Source organism: Mustela putorius, unplaced genomic scaffold (assembly GCF_011764305.1).
Source record: "Mustela putorius furo isolate JIRA1106 unplaced genomic scaffold, ASM1176430v1.1 tig00000224_pilon_pilon_pilon, whole genome shotgun sequence".
In the NCBI taxonomy this organism is placed as follows: Eukaryota; Metazoa; Chordata; class Mammalia; order Carnivora; family Mustelidae; genus Mustela; species Mustela putorius.
This window is the reverse complement of record NW_025421321.1, coordinates 15,527,675-15,551,637: the sequence shown is the minus strand read 5'-3', so window position 1 is coordinate 15,551,637 and position 23,963 is coordinate 15,527,675. Positions and strand designations below refer to the sequence as shown.

The window sequence follows — 23,963 nt, the reverse complement described above, 5'->3', positions numbered from 1 at the left end:
AGCCACATTTAAGAGAAGGGGATATTCAGGTGCTGACTGGTACCAGCCCACTCTATTTCATAATTGAAAAGTGTAAGGGGAAAATTAATCGGCAAAAGAGAGTTGAATCTGAACTTATATAAAAACAATTATAAAAACACATGGGGCGCCTGAGTGGCACAGTTGGTTGAACATCTAACTCTTGGTTTCAGCTCAGGTCATGCTCTGGGGTTGTGGGATCGAGCCCTATGTCAGGCTCCATGCTCAGTGTGGAATCTGCTTAAGATTCTCTCTCCCTCTCCCTCTGCCCCTCTGGCTCATGCTCTCTCTCTAATGAATGAATAAATCTTAAAAAAAAAAAAACCAAAAACACATAATAGAAAACTTACCATCCTAACCCTTTGAACTGATTTCTTTTTAACCTTTTTTCCTACAGGTTTTCCTGCAGCTCCCACCTCAGAAGACCAGCCGTAGGGAAGAGGTAGGTTATCTTTGGTTTGGGGCTCAAGCTGACTGTCTTGACCTCTTTATTGAGATGACGGTTTGGACATCGAGGCTTTGCAGAAACGGAGTGTTTGTTAAAAGACCTTCCTTTAACATGTGTGGGGACAGGCTTGGTGGATTACATAGCAGAGTTTACCACTACCTGGATGGGAAGGGCTCAGGTAATCACAAAGAAGAGATCGAGAGCCACCCTTTCCAAGCCCAGGGCTGTGGAGGAAGCATAGTAGGAATAGCAAGGAGGGGGAGGTGTGTGCTCTGATGCTCCCCCCGCGATCCCCGCAACCCCGCCGTCAGCTCTTGCTAGGTAAGGCTGCAGTAACAAACAGCCCCACAGCTCTTTGTCTCAAAACAGCAGTGTCTCAGGGTGCCTGGGTGGCTCAGTCAGTTGAGTGTCTGCCTTTGGCTCAGGTCATGATCCCAGGGTCCTGGGATAGAGCCCTACATCGGTTTCCCTGCTCAGTAGGGAACCTGTGTCTCCCTCACCCTCTGCGATCTCTCTTGCTTTTGCTCTCTCTCAAATAAATAAATAAAATCTTAAAAACAGAACAGTGGCGTTTCTGTCATTCATGTCCCACGTTGATGGCTGTGGTCAGCTGGGCTCTGCCCTATGTCTTCTCAGTCTGGGGCCCTGACTGAAAGGACAGCCCCAGCGTGGAGCACACAGTTCTCAGGGCTGGAGAAACAGCAAGGGAGCTGGCAGACTCTGACACGAGCTCTCAGCACATCTGCTTGAAGGGAGCCCATGTCCTGCGTTCTCATGCCACTGGCCACGCCAGTTGCGTGGTGGCCACGTTGGTGGGGTGGGGAAGGAGGGTCCTCCCACTGAAGTCCCTAAAAGCTGCTCGGCCATGAACAGTGGGGTGACACCCTCTTTCAGGTGTCATTGCCTCTGCTGGCAGGATGGACCCATTGCAGGACGAAGGGCTAATGGAGACCAGGCCATGGCAGAGAAAAGCAGTCGTGTCTTCCGTTCACCTGCGATCACAGCAGGACAGGCGGCTGCCCTCACAGACCGGGGCTTCCCTGTCACCCCTGCCCCCCTCCAAGAGAATGTAAACACAGACGCCCACCGACCTTTCTTTGGGGCAGGAGTTGTTTTCCTGAATCAGATGGGATCAACCTGTTCTGTGCTTCAGGCCTGTTTTTTTTTGTTTGTTTGTTTTTTTTAAAGATTTTATTTATTTATTTGACAGAGGGAGAGAGATCACAAGTAGACAGAGAGACAGGCACAGAGAGGGGGGGAAGCAGGCTCCCTGCTGAGCAGAGAGCCCAATGCGGGACTCAATCCCAGGACCCTGAGATCATGACCTGAGCGGAAGGCAGCGGCTTTAACCCACTGAGCCACCCAGGCGCCCCTGGGACCTGTTTTTAAAAGGACTTTCCTGTTTGTTTGTTCCTTTTCTTTCTTGGATTGTCGAATGTTTTTATAACATACTTTGCACACAATCAACACAACCTAGGAAAACAGTTATTAAAGAGCCAGAAAAGGCTTTCTTCACACTTGTCCTCTTTTATTTCTTCCTCCTTCTGATAGGTTGCTCCTGGGTGGGGCTGTGGCCGGTGGGTGAACCTGGGGGAGTGAGCTGTGAATTCGGGACAGGACATCCAACAAGGGGCCTGGGGTTCACCCTACTTCTAAAGGACCTGGGACACCCCTTCCCTGAGCCCTCCAGGCAAATTCTTGCTCAGCCCCATTTTGTTAATTTACAGGCTGCAGAGCTCTCCCTTTTCAGCTCTTGGGGCCGCTGGGCTGGGCTGGTTTGACAACAGGGGCAAGTGGTGGCCACGCTCAGGGGACATGAGGGGAGAGGGAAGGCCTCTTTCCCATCACTTCAGATCCACCGTGTCGTCCTCGGCACCCCTTCCGAGGTGCCTAATACTCCACGTTGGAACTCCTGCCCTTGTGCCCAGCGCTGACATCAGGAAGGTCCCACGTTAAGCTGCGAAGGCCTCAGCACAATAAGTCCCTGGGGACCCCCAGAGCCAGGGCTGTAGGAAGGTCGTCGGGAACTCTGGGAAGTGAGTAGAAGTTCTTGAGGGGGGATGGGAGCTCAGAAAGGGGTGGAAAGAGGGACCCAGGTGAGAGACCTACCCACATAGCTAGAAGCCACTTCTGTCTCCAGCTGGCCTTGGCTGCCACGGCAGGAAATGGAGGAATCAGCCTGGCTTATGTCCATGGGTGGGTGGAGAACAGGCATGGGAGCACCTGGGGGACAAGCGGGGTGTCCGTCCTCCCATCCCTCTGTGGATGGGTGGGGTTTCTGCACTGCTCCTATAAGGTGTCCCTGGTGCGGGCCCCGTGGTCAGCGGAAGGGCCCCAGGCGGCTCGACATGGGTGAGTGAGTGGGGCTGGGGGTGTCTGGGGGACAGGAGAGCTCTTCCCTACTCTCTCTGTCAGCCCACTTCCCAGAACCCTCAGAGCGTGGAATCAAAAGGAAGGTGGCCAGGGGCGCCTGAAGACACCATTTTGACGATCTCCTGTGTGAAGTATCCTGTGGTGTTTGTGGAGGTGGGCCCTGGCCCCCTTCTGCTGTTAACTCTCCCCGCAGCCCTGGGTGTCTGATGGGCTCATTGGCTGGGAGGAACTCACGGCTGATACCGGTTAGAGGTGTGTCCCCTCCCAGGGGCATCTGGCCTTTACTAAAGAGGAAAGACGCAACTAGAGGCTGGATCACCAAGGGAAGAAAGGACAGGGAGATAATTTGAAGCAGGGAGTGCTTCTGCTCTCTCTTGTCATGACGGTAATACTGGACATCACTCATATTGGTAGAATATACTACAGTTTGCGAAGCCCTTTCACATATGGTGGCTTACTTGTGGCTCCATCAGCTGACAGAGGTGGGTATTTGTAAACGAAGACACTGAGGCCCGGGGAGATCAGGGATGTGTCTGTCCAAGGCCACACAGCCGCACGCTGGCAGAGCTGGGACAGGGAGTGGATTCTTCCCCTCTGATCTAGGTCCTCTCTGGGGTGCCGGCCTGCAGGGGCTCCGCCTGGGAACAGGGGTGTGAAGACGGTAAAGCCCCAAGAGGCTCGTGGAGGTACTGGTGAGTGAGAGATTTGGACTCACAGGACCCGCCTTAGGATCCGAATTCCATCTCTTTCTCAGAAGTTACCTAACGGCCCGGAGCCTCAATTTCCTTACTAGGAAAGCGGGGGTACACCCCCTCCTCCAGCTTCCCCTGCCAGGGTTACTGTGAGGACCAGCAGTGAGATCCCGTGATTGAAGAATGGTTGCAAATGGCAAAGGGCCGCCCTCAGGCTCGATTCCAGGAAGTGAGGGCTGGACTCTCTGCGCTGTTCACACCCTTCCTTTTGGGGGAAGCAGAAGGCTCAGAAATAGCCTTTGCTTCTGTCCTCCCTGCGTCCCCGCCCCCCGGGAATTGGGGCTGAATGTTTTCTTCTTGAAATACAAAAAAATCAAAGCAGATGCAGAAAAACCAAAAGCTCATTCCTGCTTCCCCTCAGCTGCCCTTCTGCTCTCTGGGGCCAAGAAGAGAGGATGCTGCTGGAGGCCTGGATAGAGCTCGAGCCTTCCAGAGTCCTCCCTGCCCGGCAAGGGCTCCCGGCAGAGACCTGGGCACTGTTTGTCATCTGTCCGGAGCCTAGTGCTGGTGGACCCTGGTCTTCCTTGGGAGGTGGGGCACTGAGAGAGGAGCCTAGCTTTCTCAGACCAGGCTGGTCTTGCCTGAGAGCACCAAGGAGCCACCTGGACACACCAGAGAAATGGGTCCTGTCCTCCTAACCCAAAATAATGGACACCTTTTTGGCCATTTGCACACTGGTGTTCAGAATTCTGTGAGTCTCTTTTCCCCTCTGATGATCAGTGGATGAGTTTTCAGGGCACGTTTGTCTTTTTCTAGAAACAGGGAGAGACCAGTTGCAGCATACACATTGTGTGGGACAGCTAGACGACCAGTCCCAAATGGGAGAGGGCCACAGAGTGGGGGCTGCTGACACGCCGTCCCGCCCCAGACCAAGGGGCTTGCCCTGAGATGGTTAGGAGGGCTCACTGGTCTACCTGTGTCTCCTCAGCTGTATCTGACGGGGATCATTAATCAGAACTTGGTAACGGCAGCAAAAGGGATTCGCTGAGAGGAAGGTAACCTCTATACAGATGAGCCGTAAGACAGACAAGCTGTTTTCTAGACAGGCAGTCCTATCTGTGGCAATCTCAGACAATATGAGGTTTGTGTCTGGTGTTAAGTGCCAATCCTCTTTAACAGGAGACTGAGAAAGGAATGTTCCAGGCCACATTCTCAATCAGGTTTCCAGCAGGTCCGGGTTCTGAACTTTCTTCTGGCCCTCCTCTTGCTCCAAACCATTCTGAATTTCTCTTGGTTCCATGCCAGCGGCTCCCTTTCTTCTTAGGGCTTACAGCCTAGGAAACTGTTAGTTTCCCTAACTTCTCAGCATTGGATTTACAATACAGAGTTCAGCAGGCCTATTTTCATAGCTCTGTTTTTTTGCTGTCTGTTCTCCCACAGGCTTACCCAGAGACTGGGGATGGTGGGTGGGGCTCCGGGCCAGCACACAGTCTGCTAACGAAGGGGGCTGTGCCTTTGAAGAATTTATTTATTCATCTGACACAGAGAGAGAGAGATCACAAGTAGACAGAGAGGCAGGCAGAGAGAGAGGGGGGAGGCAGACTCCCCGCAGAGCAGAGAGACCGATGTGGGCCTCGGTCCCAGGACCCTGAGATCATGACCTGAGCCAAAGGCAGAGGCTTAACCCACTGAGCCACCCAGGTGACCCAACACAGGTAAAATCTTAAAAGTAGGCAGAGAGGGGCGCCTGGGTGGCTCAGTGGGTTAAGCCGATGCCTTCGGCTCAGGTCAGGATCTCAGGGTCCTGGGATCCAGCCCCACATCGGGCTCTCTGCTTGGCAGGGTGTCTGCTTCCCCCCCTCTCTCTGTCTGCCTCTCTGCCTACTTGTGATCTCTGTCTGTCAACTAAATAAATAAAAACATTAAAAAAAAAAAAAAAAGGCAGGCAGAGAGAAAAGACCCAACAGACTGGCTACAGACTTCTCAATGAAACAGTGGGAGCCAGAAGGCAATAGAAAGATGTCTTCAAAGCTCTGAAAGAAATTAACTACCAAGTAGAAGCCTACGGATCACAACTATCCTTCCAAAATAAAGGGGAAATCAGGACACTTTTAGAGAAGCAGTATTTGACCAATCTCATCACCAGCTGATTTGCCCTAAAGGAAATACTAAACAGTATTCTTTAGGCAGAAGGAATTTTTATTTATTTTTTTTAATTTTTTAAAATTTATTTTCAACACAACAGTATTCATTATTTTTGCACCATACCCAGTGCTCCATGCAATCTGTGCCCTCTCTAATACCCACCACCTGGTTCCCCCAACCCCCCCCCCCATAGGCAGAAGGAATTTAAACTCCAATGTAATCTGGGAGATGCAGGAAGGAATGAAGAATAGTAAAGGTAAATACATGTGTAAATGTAAATGAATATTGGCTACCTTTACAATAATGATGATATCTTGTGGAGTTTTAAATAGGTAGCAAATTAAAATACCTGAAATAACATAAATAACATTTGTTAGGGGATGATGGGAGAGGTCCTTGCATTATCCAAGAAAAAAAAGGGGTAGAAGTACTAATTTGTGGGGCACCTGGGTGGCTCAGTGGGTTAAGCATCTATCTGCCTTCGGCTCAGGTCATGATCTTAAGGTCCTGGGATCGAGTCACACATTGGGCTGTCTGCTCAGCAGGGAGCCTGCTCCCCCCCCCCGCCTGCTGCTCTGCTTACTTGTGATTTCTTTGTGTCAAATAAATAAAAAAAACTTAAAAAAAAAGAAGTACTAATTTGTTATCACTTTGATTAGTCAAAGATAGATGTTGTAACCGTATGACATAAAATTTTAAAAAAGCAACAACACCCACTTGAAAGAGTGAGTCAGGTTGGCACTATAAAAATATCAAGTTGATAAAAAAGGGGCCAGAAAAGGATCATACAACAGGCAGGGCAAGTAGAAGGCAAAGAAGATGGGAGACTAAAACCCAATATAATAGTAATAACAATCAATATGGGGCACCTGGGTGGTTCAGTCGTTAAGCATCTGCCTTCAACTCAGGTCATGATTCCAGGGTCCTGGGATCGAGCCCCACATCGGGATCCTTGCTCAGCCAGAAGCCTACTTCTCCCTCTCCCACTCCCCCTGCTGGTGTTCCCTCTCTTGCTGTGTCTCTCTCTGTCAAATAAATAAGTACAATCTTTTTTTTTTTTTTTTTAATTTTATTTGTTTATTTGACAGACAGAAATCACAAGTAGGCAGAGAGGCAGGCAGAGAGAGAAGGGGAGGCAGGCTCCCTGCTGAGCGGAGAGCCTGATGGGGGCTTGATCCCAGGACCCTGAGATCATGACCCGAGCTGAAGGCAGAGGCTTAACCCGCTGAGCCACCCAGGCGCCCCAATAAATACAATCTTTAAAAAACACAAAACAAAAAACAATCAATATAAGAAGGATTAAACACTCCACTTAAAATACATCATTGTCAGAGCAAATAACAAAACCAGACCTAACTAAATCCTGTTTACAAGAGACATACTTTAAATATAAGTATACAGAAAGATAGGAAGGGAAAAAGTGATAAGCTGCACAAAGAAGTTAGGATAGCTACATTTATATCAGACGAAATCGATTTTAAGGCAAAAAGCTATTAGTAGAGTTAATGATACTCCATAATAATACAAGGTACAATTAAGTAGGAAGCTTAAGCAATTCTATAGTTGTATGAATATAATATATTATCCCCCAAGTAACCAAAGCAAAAATGAAAGAACTGAAGGAGAAATAGAAAAGCCACAGTCATATACTGGGGAGACGTTTTTTGGCCATCTCTCTTGGTTATTGATATCAAACAGAAGAATATACAGTAAGGACACAGAAAATTTGAACAAGATGATTAATAAATTTGAATTAACTGATATAAACAGAAGACAGCTTTCAAACAACTTCAAATATACATTATTTGCAAGTGCAGATGGAATCTTTAAAAAAACTGGCCCAATGTGACACCACAAAGCAAGTCTCAACAAGTTTCACAAGATGAAATGCATATGTTGACTGAGTACACTGGAATTAAGTTTAAAATCAGCAACAACAACAAAAAACTTACTAAATCCTCAAATGTTTGGAAATTAAGCAATATTTTTCCTAAATAACTGATGGTCAAAGAAGAAATCACAATGGAAATTGGGAAATTTTTTAAAGTAAATGATAGTAAAAAGAGTACATTGCAAAACGTGTATGATGTAGTTAATTCCAGACTTAGAAAAAAATTTTATTTATTTATTTATTTTTGTCTTTTTTTTTTCCAGACTTAGAAGAAAATTTATAGCCTTACATGCTTAAATTAGAAAAGAAGGGCTGAAAACCAATGATTCAAACATCCAGCTCAAGAGGTTAGAAAAAGAAATTCAACCCAAATAAACAACACCCAAAGGAAATTAAACCCAAAGAAAGTAGAATGGTAAAAATAATGAAGATGTGAGCATGGATTAATAAAATAGAAAACAGATAAGCGATAGAAAGGAACCACAAATTTGGCCTTATGAAAATACCAGTAAAATGAACAAGCCCTTGGCAGATTCAATCATGGAGGCAAGAGGGAGGAGAGCGAGAGAGGGAGAGGGGCGTGGTGGGGGTGGGGGTCGAGGGAGAGAGAGAGAGAGGAAGGTGGAGGGAGAGGAAGAAAGAATGAATAACTGATACCAAAAATGAGGTAGGGAATTCAGATTCTATAATAATGGAATAATAATTCTATTATTAGACAGGAAGAAGATATGATGGACAACTTATGCTGATGTGTTTGATAACTTAGATGAAATGGACCAATTGCTTGAAAAAACTACAATTGAAATTTCCCACAAGTAGAAATTCTGGAAACTCAAAACCCTTAGAGAAATTGAATCTTTAGGGGTACCTGGGTGGCTCAGTTGGTTAATTGTCTGCCTATCGCTCAGGTCATGATCTTGGGGGTCCTGGAATCTAGCCCATTGTCGGGCTCCCTGCTCAGTTGGGAGCCTGCTTCTGCCTCTCCCTCTGCCTGCCACTACCCCGATTGTGCTTTCTCTCTTTCTGTCAAGTAAATGGATAAATGAAATCTTTAAAAAGAGAGAGAGGGAGAGAGAAATTGAATCCTTACTCAATCCAATATGGGCTTTCTGCAAAGGGAACTCTAGACCCAAACACCTTCAGTAGCGAATCTTACCAAACATTAAAGGAAGAAATAATGGCAGGATTACACGATCTTTTGCAGAGAATAGGAAAAGGGGAAACATTTCTTAACCTGTTTTCTGAATCTCATAAACCCTTGCCACCTGACAAGGACATTACAAGAAGGAAAATTTTCAGGCCTATTTGTTTCATGAATACAGATGCAGAGTCCCCTAAAGAAATATTAACAAACCAAATCCAGAAGTAGACAAAAGATATTAGATTGTGACTAAATTTGGCTTATTACGGAAATGCAAGTTCGGTTTAGCATTGGAAAAACATTCAGTTTGGTTTATCGCATTAATGGGATAAAGGGAAAAAGCATAACATCATCCTAATTGGTGCAGGAACATTATTTAATAAAACTTGACATACATTAATTGAAAGCACTCTTAGGCAAGAAGAAACAGAACCATCAGGATATGTGTGTGTGTGTGTGTGTGTGTGTGTGTTTATGTGTGTGTGCATGTGTGTGCATAAAGAGAGAGAGAGATTTTAAGCAACTGGCGCATGGGTTCATGCAATTATGGAGGCTGATGCAACCCCAGTTTGTAGAGCAGACCAGCAGCTGGAGACCCAGGAGGAGCCGACGACATGTGGGGACTGGTAATGCGGAGCACAGGCGAGGACATGATGCTCCGAGAGCTCTTAAACATTGCTGATGGCGGCATAAGTTGAAAACTGTACGAACACGTGCATACCCTAGGCCCCAGCCAGCCCACACTTAGCTATACACCCCCTAGAAATACATTCATAGGAATTCCAAAGACATGTATGACAATGGCCTTTGGGGCTTGATTTCAGATCCCGAAACCAAATGTCCATCATCAATAGAATGGCTAATACTAGTCAGCAATGAGAATGGTTATTTATTCCTGTCAAACAACACGGGTGAAACTCACAAACACACTATCGAGCAAAGAAGCCAGACACATGAGTATATGCAGCACGATTCAGATTATAGAATGCTGGACACCGGGCAAAACTCATGTACAGTGTCAGAGGTCAGGATGATGACATTTGGGAAGGTGGGAGAGGCTAGTGTTTGCAAAGGGCGTGGAGAGGGCTTCGGGGTTATTGCTTATGTGTTTCTGCTTTGTGGGAGGGTTGGCTGCATGACACAGCGTCTTTGGGAAATCCATCGTGTTTACATTAAAAAAATTAAAAAGCCAGAAAGAACAGGGGGACGTGATCTGGAGATTGCACGGAGAGACAGCTCTTTCCAGAAAGTTTGCTTTCAGGGTAAAAGGGGAGGCGAGTGGGCAAAAGGGCTTTTTTTCGCTTCCATCTGGCTTTGGAATGCCGATGTGTTTGTGCAGTGGTGGAAATAAAGCGATCAAGGCTGGAGCATGGATGAAGATGGAGGGGGTCCTTGAGCCGTGAGGGTACAGGAGGAGAGCAGAGGCCAGAGGCACAGACTGCCCAGGCCCTCTGATCACCCTGTGAGGTGTGCAGGGAACTCACACACAGGCCCCTCCTTCCCAGGGCACCTCTTGTCCTCTTGCCCCGGCTTCCGGTCCCGCAGGGGGCCTGCCCCAAACTCACACCACCCAAGTGGAGTCTCTGCTTCCTGAAAGGGAGACAGGGACCGGAGGGTGCAAGCTAGTGGCCAGCAGCCTTTGGACAAGGTGCAGGAGGAGCTTATGGCTGTGCAGGAGGTGAAGGTCCCAGCCCAAAAGGGGCTTTGAGGGGTATTCTGCGGATTTCTGCCTCAGGAGCTCCTGTCCTGATTGGCTGGTTCTGGGTAACCCAGGGGCTGGCCACCAGGCCCTGGCCACCTGCGTCTCTGCCCTCTGTCCCATTCCTGACCTGCTTGGGGCAGTGGCTGTCTGGCCACTCACCACTTTCAGAGGACCCCAGGGCTCTCCCAGCAAGCAGGGGGAGGGAGCCTTGGCTTCAGGAAGGACAGGAAGTCAGCTTGAAAAAGCACATTCCTTGGCAGGTTAAAACACATTTTTTTTTTTTTTTAAAGTGTAAAGGCTTAACCTTTGCTAGGAAATGGTTGTGGTATTTTCTTTAAATGAAAAGAGACCATTGTAAGTGGAACTTTGGAAAATATACAACGTCTTGGTGCCTTTCTTCAGGGCGGTCCTGGGCAATCCTTGTCAGGCCAACTCTGGCCTTTCCTCCAGATGGTCTCTCTTCGTACTGTGTGAAGAGCCTGGACCTGCAGACTGGTCCCTGGAAAGGCCACTGGAATGCCGAGCCGGCAGGAGACCCCACGCAGAAGGGGCTTCTTGCTTCCTGCAGTGGCCTCCACTCTGGGCCACGTGTTAATGTGTAGGCCAAGTGCAAAATAAAAATGCAGGGCCCCTGGTTCAAAAATGATTAAGACCTTTAGGCTGGTGACAGCGGAGCATTACATGGAGTGCAGACCCTTCTAGTGAAGGACCACTTGTGACCCCCAGGTCTAGGAGCCTAGCCTCCACTGGACTCTGATGGATCATATCACTCTCATTCCGTAGGCCAACTTGAGTTTTTGAAACTTTTCTCTTAGGGGGTACCCCCAGGGCCAGACAGGGATGCCAGAGAACACAGGGCAGGGCTCAGGGCTTTCTTCCGGGGTCCCACCCCCACTCCCTGCTTCCACATACCGCAGCTGGCAACAATTTCCCAAGCTGGCACCCTGCTCAGATTTCTTTTACATTTCATAAACTGCGTTCCTGGGTCGTGAGAACATTCTGGATTGAATCTGCACTTGCTGATAACCTGGGAGTCTGGAATAATGGGGGAACACAACCAGCTGCATCCCATGAGTTCTGGGTTCCTTGATGCTCCTTGAACTGTTTGCAAGCCTTCCTACAGGGCCTATCGTAAATAGGAAAGGGCAAACACATGCCGACCTTGCTGCAAATGAAAACCATCTACTGCTTTCCCTGAATTTTAACACATACTGGTCTGTGTTGGTAGAGAAGGTATTACCTTGTATGCCACTTACAGACTTGTGTAGCTCTTGATGAGGTCAGGCCTAAGCATCTGGGTCTTCCTGGGTCTGGGAGACCCACCGTGCCCTACAGCCTGGTTCCTAGGGGTTGGGTTGACCTATAAGCCCAGACCCTCACCAGAGCTTCCCTGCCCTATGCAGTGGCCAGGAGCCACTCGTGGCTCCAGACCACTTAAAACGTGGCTAGCTTGAATTGAGATATATCATTCATGTACAATAGATAAAGGCTTAGTTCAAAAAAAAAAAAGGATGTAAGATGACTTGTTACTAATTTTTTTACATTGATTATATGTTGAACTTATTAAGATGACTTATATGATGGATAACGCAAAATACGTTATTAAAGTTAATTTTGCATGTTTCTTTTTCCTTTTTTAATGTAACTACTAGAGAATTTTAAATGATATTTGTGGCTTGCATGGTATTTCTATAGGCCAGTGCTTTTCTGAAGCCTCTTCTTGTGTATTTCTATATCCCAGTGTATGCGAATTCCATATGCACACACCCCTGATCAATTGACAGAATCTTGGAAGGAGAACCAGGCCCAGTGAGAAGATGTTGGCCTGAGTGCTGCCTCCTCCAGGAAGACCTCTCAGAATGTCCTAGGGCCACATAACACTACGGAGCCAGGGGCCTTTATCTGGCCATGGGTGATCTGTCTGCCTTTTTCCATCATCCAACACACATCTATTGAACACCTACAGTTGTGAGGCCCTACAGCACAATGACATCAATGTGTAGGCTCTGGAGTCTACATGACCTGGATTCAAGGCCTGGCCCTATCACCTTTGAGCTGTGTGCCCTTGAATGAGTTACTTACCACTTCATGCCTTGGTCTTCTCATCTGTGAAATGAAACTTAGAGCATTGATGCAGAATCAGGATGGTGATCCAGGTGTCTCCCTCACAGGCTCCCTGGATGAATTAGAACAAGGCACAGAGAGAGCCATGGACCCATCTGGCACCTGGACTTTCCCAGGGCTCAGCTAACTCTGAGGAAGGAAGGGACAGGAGTGAGGGCTTCAGGTAAGAGTGGCACCTTTGATCCTGGTGAGGCTCTGAGGCAGAGCAGAGAGACCCTGCAGTGGCCAGGATGTGGTGCAAAAGGTGGAAATCCGGGGAGGCGTCTACCCAGGATGCCCACCTAGAGGGCCTAGCATAGGCAGGCTTTGGGTGGAGGGCTGGGTTGATGATGGGGAGCTGGAATGTGAGTGAGGAGTGGATAGTCCTGAATGCAGATCATTCCCCCAGCTGGAGTCAAGCTAATGGGCAGGGCTGAGGGAGTGGCCCCAGATCACACTCCAAATCCCACACTGGCAGATCTGTGGTGTTGAACCCCTCTTTTCCTTGCAGTCTTGCTCTTCTTAATTTGGCTAACTTAATTTGGGTAATGCTCATTGATAAAACTCATCTGAAAACATCAGTAGCTGATTGCAGTAAACTTTAACATCCCCCCACAAGGGGCTGAGGGGGTTGTTCGTGCTGGCTGGCAGGAGGCCTTCCATGCAGTGATTCGGGGATCTAGGCTCTGTGCGTCTGGTGGCTCTGCCCTTCCTTACGTCCCCAAGTTCTCTGCAGCTGTCCAATGGGCAGACAGGGAGGGGCAGGTGCAGCGATTGTGACCTCTTCTAATCAACCTGGCCTGATGGGACCACTCATGCTTCCACTCCAGCCCCGAGAACAAGTCACGCGGCCCCTCCTGGATGCAAGAAGGGCTGGAAAGTGAAGGCTCTACATGATGGAAGAGAGAGCCCCGGTTTCTGGTGGCCATCTCTGCCAGCTCCCACTCTGGGGAGAGCCAAGCCACGGGCCTCCTTTCCCCCCACCAGACCCCCACCCTTCTGCTACCTGCCAGTTGCTGTAGCTGAGTCCTGAGAGGGCTCCCAAAAAAGAGTAGAGGAAAATAACCTCGACCCTCTCTAGAGAGTGACCCAGGGAGACACACTCGAAGGGACAGTGCACCATGGGCTTATACTTAGCCCACTCCAACCAGCCAGGCTTGGCCTGGAGGAATAGAGCTCAGTGTGTAAGCCAGGCCTGCAGTCTGGATCTGGAGAGAGTGTGGGGAGATGGACCAGCTAAGGCTTCCTGGAGCTGGGAGTGATCTCAGAGGGATGTTGCAGGGTCCTGTGGACAGCTCTCCCCCTGTGCCTCATCACTATGCTGGTGAAACCCAAAGTCCCTGATGATTAGGACTGGACTGAGGGAAAGAGGCATGGGTGGGACTGGGGCAGGACAAGTCTTATTATCTGACCAGGCTTCTTTACACACCTGCTGGCCACTGAGGAAGATATGAAGGAGAACAAGGCCAGCTGGGCCTCAAGATATTTGTGAGTTTATGGAGAAAATGATCAAACTTCTGTACTTCGGTCTGAAGCAGGATATGCATCATGCCCTTCCAAGAGGAGGGGTAGATGGTGAAGGTCAGAGGGGAGGGGCTCACATGAGCAAGTCAGGCCTTCCCTTTGGGGCAATCGCAGAAGGCTTCCTAGAGGCTGAGGCTTGAAGGATGCAGACGGAAGAAATAGTGTTCCCACATGTGTGGTGCTTTATTATTTCCAAAGCCACAGAGGAAGGCAAGGTAGAGAGGGTGGCAGGGACAATGCCTTCTATTTGACAGGGGAAGAAGCAGAAGACCAGAGAGGCTAAGCTCTTGGCCTAAAGTTGCACAGGAGGTGATGAATGAGAAGGCAGGTGTCGGCCTAGCGGCTCTGGGCTTTTTACATGAGTCTGATAGGCACGTTTCTCCCTCAAGGCTGGTCAGGCTCGGTCCTCAGGCGTGGCTGGGCAACTCCCAGGCAGGGAGCCGATCCTCCCTGGGGGCTTCTCAGGGCTGGGTGCTCAGCCTCCCCTACAGAACATGTGTTTCCTGTTTTCCTTTTCCCCCTGGCTTAGGACAGAGAACAGGGTTTTCCTGAGCGGAAGACCCTCAGAGACCTGGCCTGCTACCAGCTAGCTCCGGCTGAACGGCTTGCTCACGGTTCTCGTTACTCAGAGTGTTGAACCCTCTCACCCTCCCTCCCAACAGTCTGTGTGGCCATTATGTACCCTCCCCTGCCCCACTCCCAAACTCCCAAGACCTGGAATTCAAATCCAGAGCGGGGACTCTCCCCTTTGTATTCTCAGAAGACCCTTCGCTGATCAGCCGAGTTTCTTGGGGAGACCTGGGGATTGCGCTGCTTTGGAACCTAGGAGCGGGAGCTCTGGGCCAGGGCTTGGCCCTGGGGTTTGGGCACTGAGCCAGGACTCTGGCCAATCCTACAGCCATTAGAAGATCAGAGCCCCAAGAGCTCTCCCAACTCCTCACCCCCACACTGTTTCCCACTGTCCTGGGGCAGAGGCTAGGGCCAGTGGGTGACATGACCCAGCTGTCCAGCCTGTGTCACGTGAGGCGAGGCGGGGGAGACCTAGGGCTCACTCTGCTGAATCAGACTCGGCATCTTGTCCCACAGTAGGGTTCAGGGTGCCCCCCTGCTCCTCAGATGCAAGAGGGGTGCAGGATGAAAGCGGGAAGGGCAAGAGAACATTCCAGATCTGCAGAGCCTTGGCCCCTGGATGTGGGCGTGAGCTGTGAAGAAGAAAGGCAGGGTTTCACAGAAGCAGAATGCAATGCTGGCTACCATTCTGTTGGGAGGAGAAGCAAATGGGGGGGTGCGGGATGTAGGTCAAAGGGAACACTATTTTCAGTGATAAGAAGAGTAAGTTCTGAGGATCTAAGGTAGGGCAAGGTGATTAGTTCATAACATGGTTTTGCAGACTAGAAAGTTGCTGAGAGTAGATCCAAGTGTTCTTATCACACGAGCAGGAGTTCACACCAGCAGGAGTTCACTTACCTGTGCAAGGCCACGGCTTTATTAACTCTCTTGATCTTAGTACTAGCCCTACAATGTACATGTGTAACAAATCATCACATTGTATACCTTAAATCGATACAATTATGGTTGTCAAGTATTTCTCAATAAAGTTAAAAAAAAAAATCGGTATCGGCTACACTCCCCAGCATGGCTCCCACCCTGCCTCAGAGAAGAGGAGGAGAGGGTCTTCCCATTTCCTCGCCTGCCCCACCCACCCCACCTCACCCCTGTGCCTCCCCTACTCAGCACCACCTGCCCCTGCCCCTGCTGCTGCCCCTCAATCCCAGGAGACCCTGGTCCTGTGTTTGAGAATGGCTCTTGGGGAAGGTGGTGTGTGTTTCTTTCAGATGAGGTGCTGGGTTTGAGAGGACTTTAGGGGGGCAAAGGCGTGTCTGGGTACGTGGCTCAGTGTGGGTGCCTATGGGGGCTGGTGAGATGTGACAGCCAAGCCCTGCCTTGGCCTATAGCTGGCAGTGGGGAAAACTGCCTCTGATGACCCGGCCTTGGAGCTTTGAAATCCCCCTTCCTCACCAGGGCTTTAGGCTCGTGGACAGCCCGGTTTATTAGGGACAGGTTTATCTGGGGCTGACTTAGCTTGTTAAGATAATTGTGGCAGAGGGAGGCTGCAGCCCTGGGGGCCCCGCCTCGGATAATTACTGTCCTTTCTCTTTCATCTCTGAGGGCTGTGCCCCTTCGTGCTTCCTGGGCCCTTTCGCTGGGGTCCCTCCAAGGCCTCAGGAGGGGCCCTGGAGATGCTTTCGTGTGGTCTCATGTTTTTGTTACACTTGCAAAAGCACGTTATTGCGACTACAGTCACCGGAGGCTGCTGTTCCTTTTCATCCCAACATCCCCTCTGTCCCGTGCTCCCTCCTGTCCCAGGGAGTGGGGTAACTGGTGGCATCTTGGGGACTCTTAGGGAACCTGGAGTTGGGGACGCATTTGAAGCAGGCCCAGGGCCTGTAAGTGTGTGGATGCAGCCCACGTGTGTGATAGTTCACGACGGAGGCTGTGGGTCCCTGCTGGGTAATGTGAAGGTTATTTGAGGAGGAATGGTTTCCAGGAACTCTCAGATGACCCCCAGTGCTAGCCCAGCTGCTGAGGTGGGGCCTGGGTGGGTCCTATGGCTCTCAAGAGGGGAAGCATGTGGGAAGCGCTAGAGAAACAAGATTTGAAGTGTCCAGAGCCGGAAGCGAGTCCCTGGGGGAAGTTCTTTTCATCTTGCAACACATATGAAACCTGTTAAGGGTTTACCCCCAACTGACACCAATCTTAAGAATTCACACGACATCAGTCTTGAGGCTGAAACAAACTTTTCTAAACTCTGCATGACAAAGCACATATTTCCCTCAGCCATGGTAGAGAAAAGGCCATTCTGTACTCTCCATGGAAAATGGCATGAAATTGCGGGCATGTGGTGAGCCCATCAGAGAACACACAGCCAAAAATATAAAAGAGCATTGTAAAAGTGTGTCAGGGAGTTAATTTATTAAAATATTATTTTTCTCAGGTGCCTGGGTGGCTCAGTCCGATTAAGCATCTGCCTTCAGCTCAGGTCATGATCCTAGAGTTCTAGGATTGAGCCCTGCTTGGGGTTCCCTGCTCAGCGGGGAGCCTGCTTCTCTCTCTCCCTCTGCTGCTCCCACTGCTTATTTATTAAATAAATAAAATCTTTGAAAATAGATAGGGGTACCTGGGCGCCTCAGTCAGTAAGTAGCTGCCTTTGGGTCAGGTCATGATCCCAGGGTCCTGGGATCAAGTCCTGAGTTGGGCTCCTTGATCAGTGGGCAGCCCTCTTCTCGCTCTCCCTTTGCCTGCCACTCTGCCTGCTTGTTCTCTCTTTCTCTCTGTGTCAAATATATTAAAATATTTTTAAAAATAAATAAAAATAAGTAGATAAAATATTATTTTTCTGGTGTTTGCTTATTTGTCACCTTTTAAAAATGAAGGAGTTGATGTGACTTCTAGAAAAGAATGAGAAGCATTTTAAAGAAATAAATGTTCACTTTAAAAAAAATTTTAAGAGAGGGAGAGAGAGAGAGAGATGGGGCGGGGCAGAGGGAGAGGGAGAGAGAGAATCCTAAGCAGGACCCATGCCCAGTGTAAAGCCGGGTGGTGGACTCGATCCCACGACTCTGAGATCATGATCAGAGCCCAAATCAAGAGTTGGATGCTTAACCCACTGAGCCACCCTGGTAGGTGCTCCATGAATGTTCACTTTTTAACCTAGTTTTGTAATTTTGTGTTTGACTTCTTAAGGAAAGCCCCCTAAACTGGGTAAGTTTCTGGCCCCACAAAACTTGGGTCCACCCTGGTACTGCCACCGTTTGTCTGTGGGATGAGGTGAGGGAAGGTGGGTTGCCTTGAGATTCCCCTGAGGGTGCCCTGAGTCGGAGAGGCAGGCATGAGGAAGGGCCTATTGAACTTGGCCATTGCCTACATACTCTCCATGGCCCCGGAGGACATGCTCAGACAGCTGGGCTCCTTTGCAAGGCCCCTTGGGCAGTGAGAATTTCCAGAAGGGAAGATCTGGTATCCTAAAGGCTCTTAGATTTCACTTCTTATGTATATGGAGGACCGCACAGAAAGGAAGGGCGTTTTTACACCATTGTCAAGTTCAACGGAGTGATTATTTTATCATGTTCATCTCTCCTACTACACTGTAAGCTCCTTGAGGACAGGGCTCTTGTTTGTCTCACTCACCACTGTATCCCCAGCACCTAGCACAACGGCATAGAGTGGTGCTTAATAAACCTCTAGCAAAACGATGCATTGAATAAATTAATAAATGCACCAGGGGAGAGGCACGCAGCCAGGCAGGACCCTCTCTCATCTCTAAGCCCTGAGCCACAGGAAGCCCTCTGCAGACTTGCAGATGGTGTCTATGTGTCCCTGAACGCATCCTTCTTGGGGATGTCTGTGCCCCCGATGGGGACTGTAGGGGCTGCAGCAGGTAGGGTCCAGGGGTGAGGCTTGATCAGTGCTGATGAGGAAGGAGGAGGGGTGAGGTGGTGAGGATGGATGGGAGAGCTAGCCATTGTCATGGAATCAGAGCCCTCACCCTAGAAACCAGGAGGAACTGAGAGGTTTTGATAAGGTTGGCATGAGCTCTGTGGCCAGAGTGACTGAGCCAGGACTTGCCTGACCTCGTTGAAGTTCAGAGCTGGAAAGCGCCCGGAGTTCACCTGGAATGCTGAGTTCCTGTCCACCAGAGCCCTTCAGGTATCACCCCCTCCTGTGTTAATGTGCATGAGTGTGTCTGTGGGACAGGGTCGTCTAAGGGAGGAGGAGAGTAGGGCCCTTGGTTCAAAAGGCCCGCTTTTGCTGTGATTCTGTATTCTAGTCCCTCAGTAGAGTGTCCCAACAGCAGAAAAGACTTGGAAACCACTTCCCTAGAACAAGTCCTCTTGTTCTAATAAAGCCAGTTTTTGTTAGTCTCTCTGTGTTTTTAAGATATCACACATCTACAGTTTTTAGTGTCATACTGTTGGTTCATATTTTTAAGAATCTAATATCAGAGTCAGTTCTGTTTTGAAACCACCCAGGTAAGTAATATGCCACATTGTAATTTCAACTAGAACAAAGGGACACTCATTTAGAAAGCTTTGTGTGTGTTTCCATACTTCTCAAGAGGGGTAAGAAAATGCCAATCAGCATAGCAAACCTTCTTCTGAAGCTCTAGTTCTAGTTCAAAGAACCCAAGAGCATTGAGATGGACACAACCAATGGTGTGGCAGTCTCTGCCCATCACTGGTGAGCGTAAAGAAGGCTTTTATTAAAACAAATAAAAAATAAATGTTTACTATCAGTTAAAAGGTCTCATTCTTTGTCCACTTCTGCCAGAAAAAAAATTTGAAAAGCTTTTCTCAAACTTATTAAACAAGAGATAGATTCCTCCCCACCATGGTCATGGTGTCAAAAGAACATATTTGCTGTTAGTTTATAACTATCTCCGTGTACTATTGCCCCAAATGGTATAGAGTCAGAAAAAGTTTGCAGTGGGAAAACTTTGCATGCAAATTGTTAATGTTCAGTTGTTAATGACATAACAAGGACATCTTCAATTTTTTTTTTTAGAGTAGTACTAAATGTTAGTAGTACTAACATTTAATTTTCACAGTTAATTACTTTATCCTGTTATCTTTTGAATAAGTCCTGTGAATAATTATTTGGATAATTATTTAAAAGTTTTTGTCTCCTAATCATTTGTTCTGATATATTAAGTTTAATGTTTATATTTCTTCGAATGTTTCACTTAATGTTTTTTATGTTCATTAATTTTTGAAATGAAGATAAATGTAACGTTTGGTTTCACTGATTTAAAAATGTATTAGTAATCTGAGCACTTAAAATACACATGTTCACTCAGTGTTTTGGGGTTATGCGAAAGCTAAGGACCGTTCATATTGTGATCACTATGTGAAAAATAGCCCTGTTGCATGCAAAGGACAGCACCAGTATTCAGAGAAATTAAGGGGACTTACTTCAAGGTCACAGGCCTCTTTAGTGAGTGGCAGAGGATGGCATACGAATCCAGCTCTTCCCATGCTAAGTCTCTAGTTTTTGTCTGCCTCACTCTGCCTCTGACCCAGGAGAAACGGTGCAGGTTCTCCTCATCTGTGTCCTTGGTCATGTCTCTGTTGAAACCCCAACCCTCAGGTAGGAATGTGAGGCTGGTCCCACGGCTGTTAGAGATGCCGAAACCATAGGACCCAGTACCCACTCTCTTTTGCTCCCAGGGACTCTAAAGGCCACATGGAAGGGGGAAATGGCAGGGCCCAAGAAGAAGGAGAAAAGGGGGCTAAGATCCAGTAAGTCAGAGAGGCAGCCTTTGGCCTTGAGGGAGGAGACCATGCACAAGCAGGTGGTCTCTGGTCTCCCCGCACATTGGAGTGTGTTTGTAGTTGTATCCCACACTCTGCTTGCTGTGGTCTTTGCTACGGGGTGAGGTGTTGCAGGGAGTGGAAGCCATCGCTCACTGCCCAGATCCTGGGCAGCATTGTGTGTCATGAGTGTCATGTGAAGGCCCCGCTTAGGATACTTTCCCAGAGAGACCTCAGGGTCCGTTCTGGGGACCCTGATACAGCCCATAGCTGCACACTGCGTCTGACTTGCTCACAAACATCTCGCCTTCCCCATCGGAGAGCGGAGGGCCCCACTCCTGGGCAGGCCCAGCTGCTGACCGCTCTGCTAATTAATGACTGCTGATTGGCTTGAGAGGCGCACTCATTATGCCCAGTAGAGATCAAAGCCAGGCCCAATAATCTGCTAAACGAGATGTCAGATTAGGGCATTCTTCTGGACTATTAGAAAGATTTTTCTCCTTGGGTAAAGGCCTGTCAGTGTGTATGACCCCGTCACCCACCAGGAGCCAAGCCTCAGGGAAGCTCTGCAGCCTCCCTGCTCCTCTTACTTTGAATGTGGCCATTTAATGGGACAGTACCCCACCCCTCCCCAGGGTTCTAGGGATGATCCCAGGGGGAGGTCACAAAATGGGGAGCCGTCCCCCTAGGAAAGTCATGTTTGGGCACAGTCACTTCTGCTTCTTTGTCCTTGGGGGTTTTGGGTGATTAGGAAGGTCTAGCCCTCCTTGGGTCCCTGCCTTCAGCTGTATTAAGACATGCTACCTCAGTTTGCCTCCCAGGACTAGGCGGCTGGGGGTCGAGTTTTGTGTTGATGCCACCCCTTTTCCTCGGAAACCAGTCCCCAAGAACCCCAACCCAAATTTCTCACCCCAGGGGTGGGAATGGAGCCCTGCTTTTCAGGGTTAGTGCTAACAGCCATTCATACCTCCCACTGATAAATGCAGGGTTGATCACTGAGCTAAGTGAGTAAATACTAATTTTATGGACCGCCTGAAAGTATTACAAGTTAGGTATATTAACATCCTCTACAATATATGCGCAGAGAAGGCCACTCTGTAATCGTCCAATTTAATTTAACAACAGCTCCAGAGGGGAGTCCTGATTGGCTGAAGTCAATCGGCATGTTGATTGGGCTAGAGACAAACACATGACCTATTTTTGGCCAATGAGAGAACACTAAATGCTAGACTTGTAAAGGAGGCCTGGAGGGAAGGAGCTCTTTTTCTCCCTGGGGGTGTGGGTGAGAATGGAACGTGTGGAACTGATAAAGCCATTTCTCTTACCAGAGAAGAATCTGGAGCTGTTGGAGAGATGGGTAGCATAAGACCACATGGGGCCAATATTGTGCATCTTTGGAGCCATAATTGAAGTTGTGGGTTAGAATAAAGCTAAATGAGGGACTGTGTTTTCTTTATGGTTTAAACCAGTTTGAGGTGGCTTCCTGGAACTTGCAAACACAAGCCAGATTCCACATCACCTGTCCCAGAGGAACCAGACCTCCCCACTGGGTCTGGCCTCCACAAGATGAGCCCATTTGGAAAGCCAGGAGACTGTTGAAAGTAGTCAGGGCACTGGCTGCAGTCACCACTTCTCCTCCTGGCTACCGTCCAACCTGCCACCTCAGCCCAGCCTGGCTGTGACCTCACCTGTCATTTGTGCTTCTCAGAGACAGCTTCACCTGATCACCCATGAGACAGGCTCTCCTCCCTATCCCTCACCAACCTCATCCTGCCTGGCATAGTTGAGATGACCAGACACGTCCATGCCCAGCCTAGCCCTCTGGGTTGGTTGGGAATAGTTTCCATTGTGAGAAACAGACACCCAGAGTGACAGTGGCTTAAACAAGATAGAAGGCTATCTCTTTCCCACCTAACATTCTGGATATAGGGTCCACCACTGGTGTGGCAACTTGGTTCCACCAGTGTTCATTTGTACCTTCACTTTTTTTATGTTGATCAACTTTCCCAGAGAGTTATCTACTTTGTCAGTCTTTTCAAGGAACCAGTTTTTGCTTTTATTGATGCTCGCTATGCCCATTTTCTATTAGTGTCTGTCCTCATCTTTATTGCTTTCCTTCTACTTTACTTGGGTTTACTTTGTTGTTTCTCTCCTCTCTAATCTCTTGAGCTGATCACTTAATTCTTTATAGGTTGTGATGTTTACATCTGCTCTTACAGGAGCCATAAATGAAAATGGATTTTTCTCTTTAACATTCTTGTACCTGCATCAAGAAACTTCGAGATGTTGTTATTTTTAATTGTTAGGTTCTAAATATTTTCTCATTTCTCATTTCCTTATAATTTTTTCTTTAACGCATGAGTTATTAGGGGTGCATTTATAACTTGAAAGTATTTTTGCTATCATTTTCTAATTTCTAATTTGTGCATAACACATGGTCGGTTTTTATATATGTTCCAAGGGAAAAATATGAATACTACAATGACTGAGTGAAGGGCTCTATATTTGCCCATTAGACTAAGACTGTCAATTTAAGTCATTTCTAATTACATCTCCTTGATATGTCAGTTACAGAGAAATCTGCTATGATTGTGGAACTATCAGTTATTAGGGGTGAACTTTATATATTTCAAAGTCAAGTTATTAGTTATCTAAATGTTACAGATTTTCATCTCTTTCTGGAGAGTTTCCTTTCATACTATGTATTGAAACTCTATCTCTAATGATGCCTTTTGCCTTAAAGCCTATTTTCTCTATTACTGATACCACTTTTCTTTCAATTTTTATTTTTCTTGCTCTATCTAACTCCATCCTTTTACTTCACTTTTTCTGGGTCCCTGTATTTCAGTGTGTCTCTTATAAATAGCATATAGTTAGACTAAAAAATCTGATTTAACCATCTCTGGCTAAATTGGCTCATACACATTTATTGTGAGTTCTGTTGGATTTGTTTATCTGGGAATATCTTAATTTCTCTTTCAATTTTGAAGGATTGTCCTAATGGATATGAAATTCTTGATTGACAGTTTCTTGTATATGATGAGTTATTTTTCTCTTGCTTCTTTCAATATTTTCTCCTTGCCTTTCAACAATTTGACTATGATGTAAATAATACAATGTGATAAGTCTGGAAATCAGGTTCTCCTCTCCTTAAAGGGGTTATTGTTTTATTGTTGTGTCATTGCTGCTTTTTCTGTTTAGTGACTTTGCTGGACTAATTGTGTAAAGCCTGTATTCCCTGTATGCAACCACTGAAGTCTCTGCTTGGTCAGCCTAGTGCTCAAGTAATGATGGGTCAGAGATTTCCTTATATGCTTTTTTTTTTTTAAAGATTTTATTTATTTATTTGACAGACAGAGATCACAAGCAGGCAGAGAGGCAGGCAGAGAGAGAGGGGAGGAAACAGGCTCCCTCCTGAGCAGAGAGCCTGATGCGGGGCTCGATCCCAGGACCCCGGGATCATGACCTGAGTCGAAAGCAGAGGCTTAACCCACTGAACCACCCAGGCACCCCTCCTTATATGCTTTGAACAGAGCTTTCTAGATTTTTCCACATTGATACACAAAGCTCTAGTACATTCACCTCCACCTATGTGTAATATTCCATTGTATGGATATA

At 47.8% G+C, this 23,963-nt stretch overlaps 1 long non-coding RNA gene across 1 annotated transcript in view; it reads left to right on the top strand.

The window, feature by feature from the left end:
• LOC106005827 overlaps positions 1-23,963 on the top strand; it is a 132,207-nt gene that overhangs the window by 42,564 nt on the left and 65,680 nt on the right. Inside the window, exon 2 of the long non-coding RNA XR_001179480.2 lies at positions 416-460. This is a non-coding gene — a long non-coding RNA (uncharacterized LOC106005827). The remainder of the gene's footprint in view (positions 1-415; positions 461-23,963) is intronic.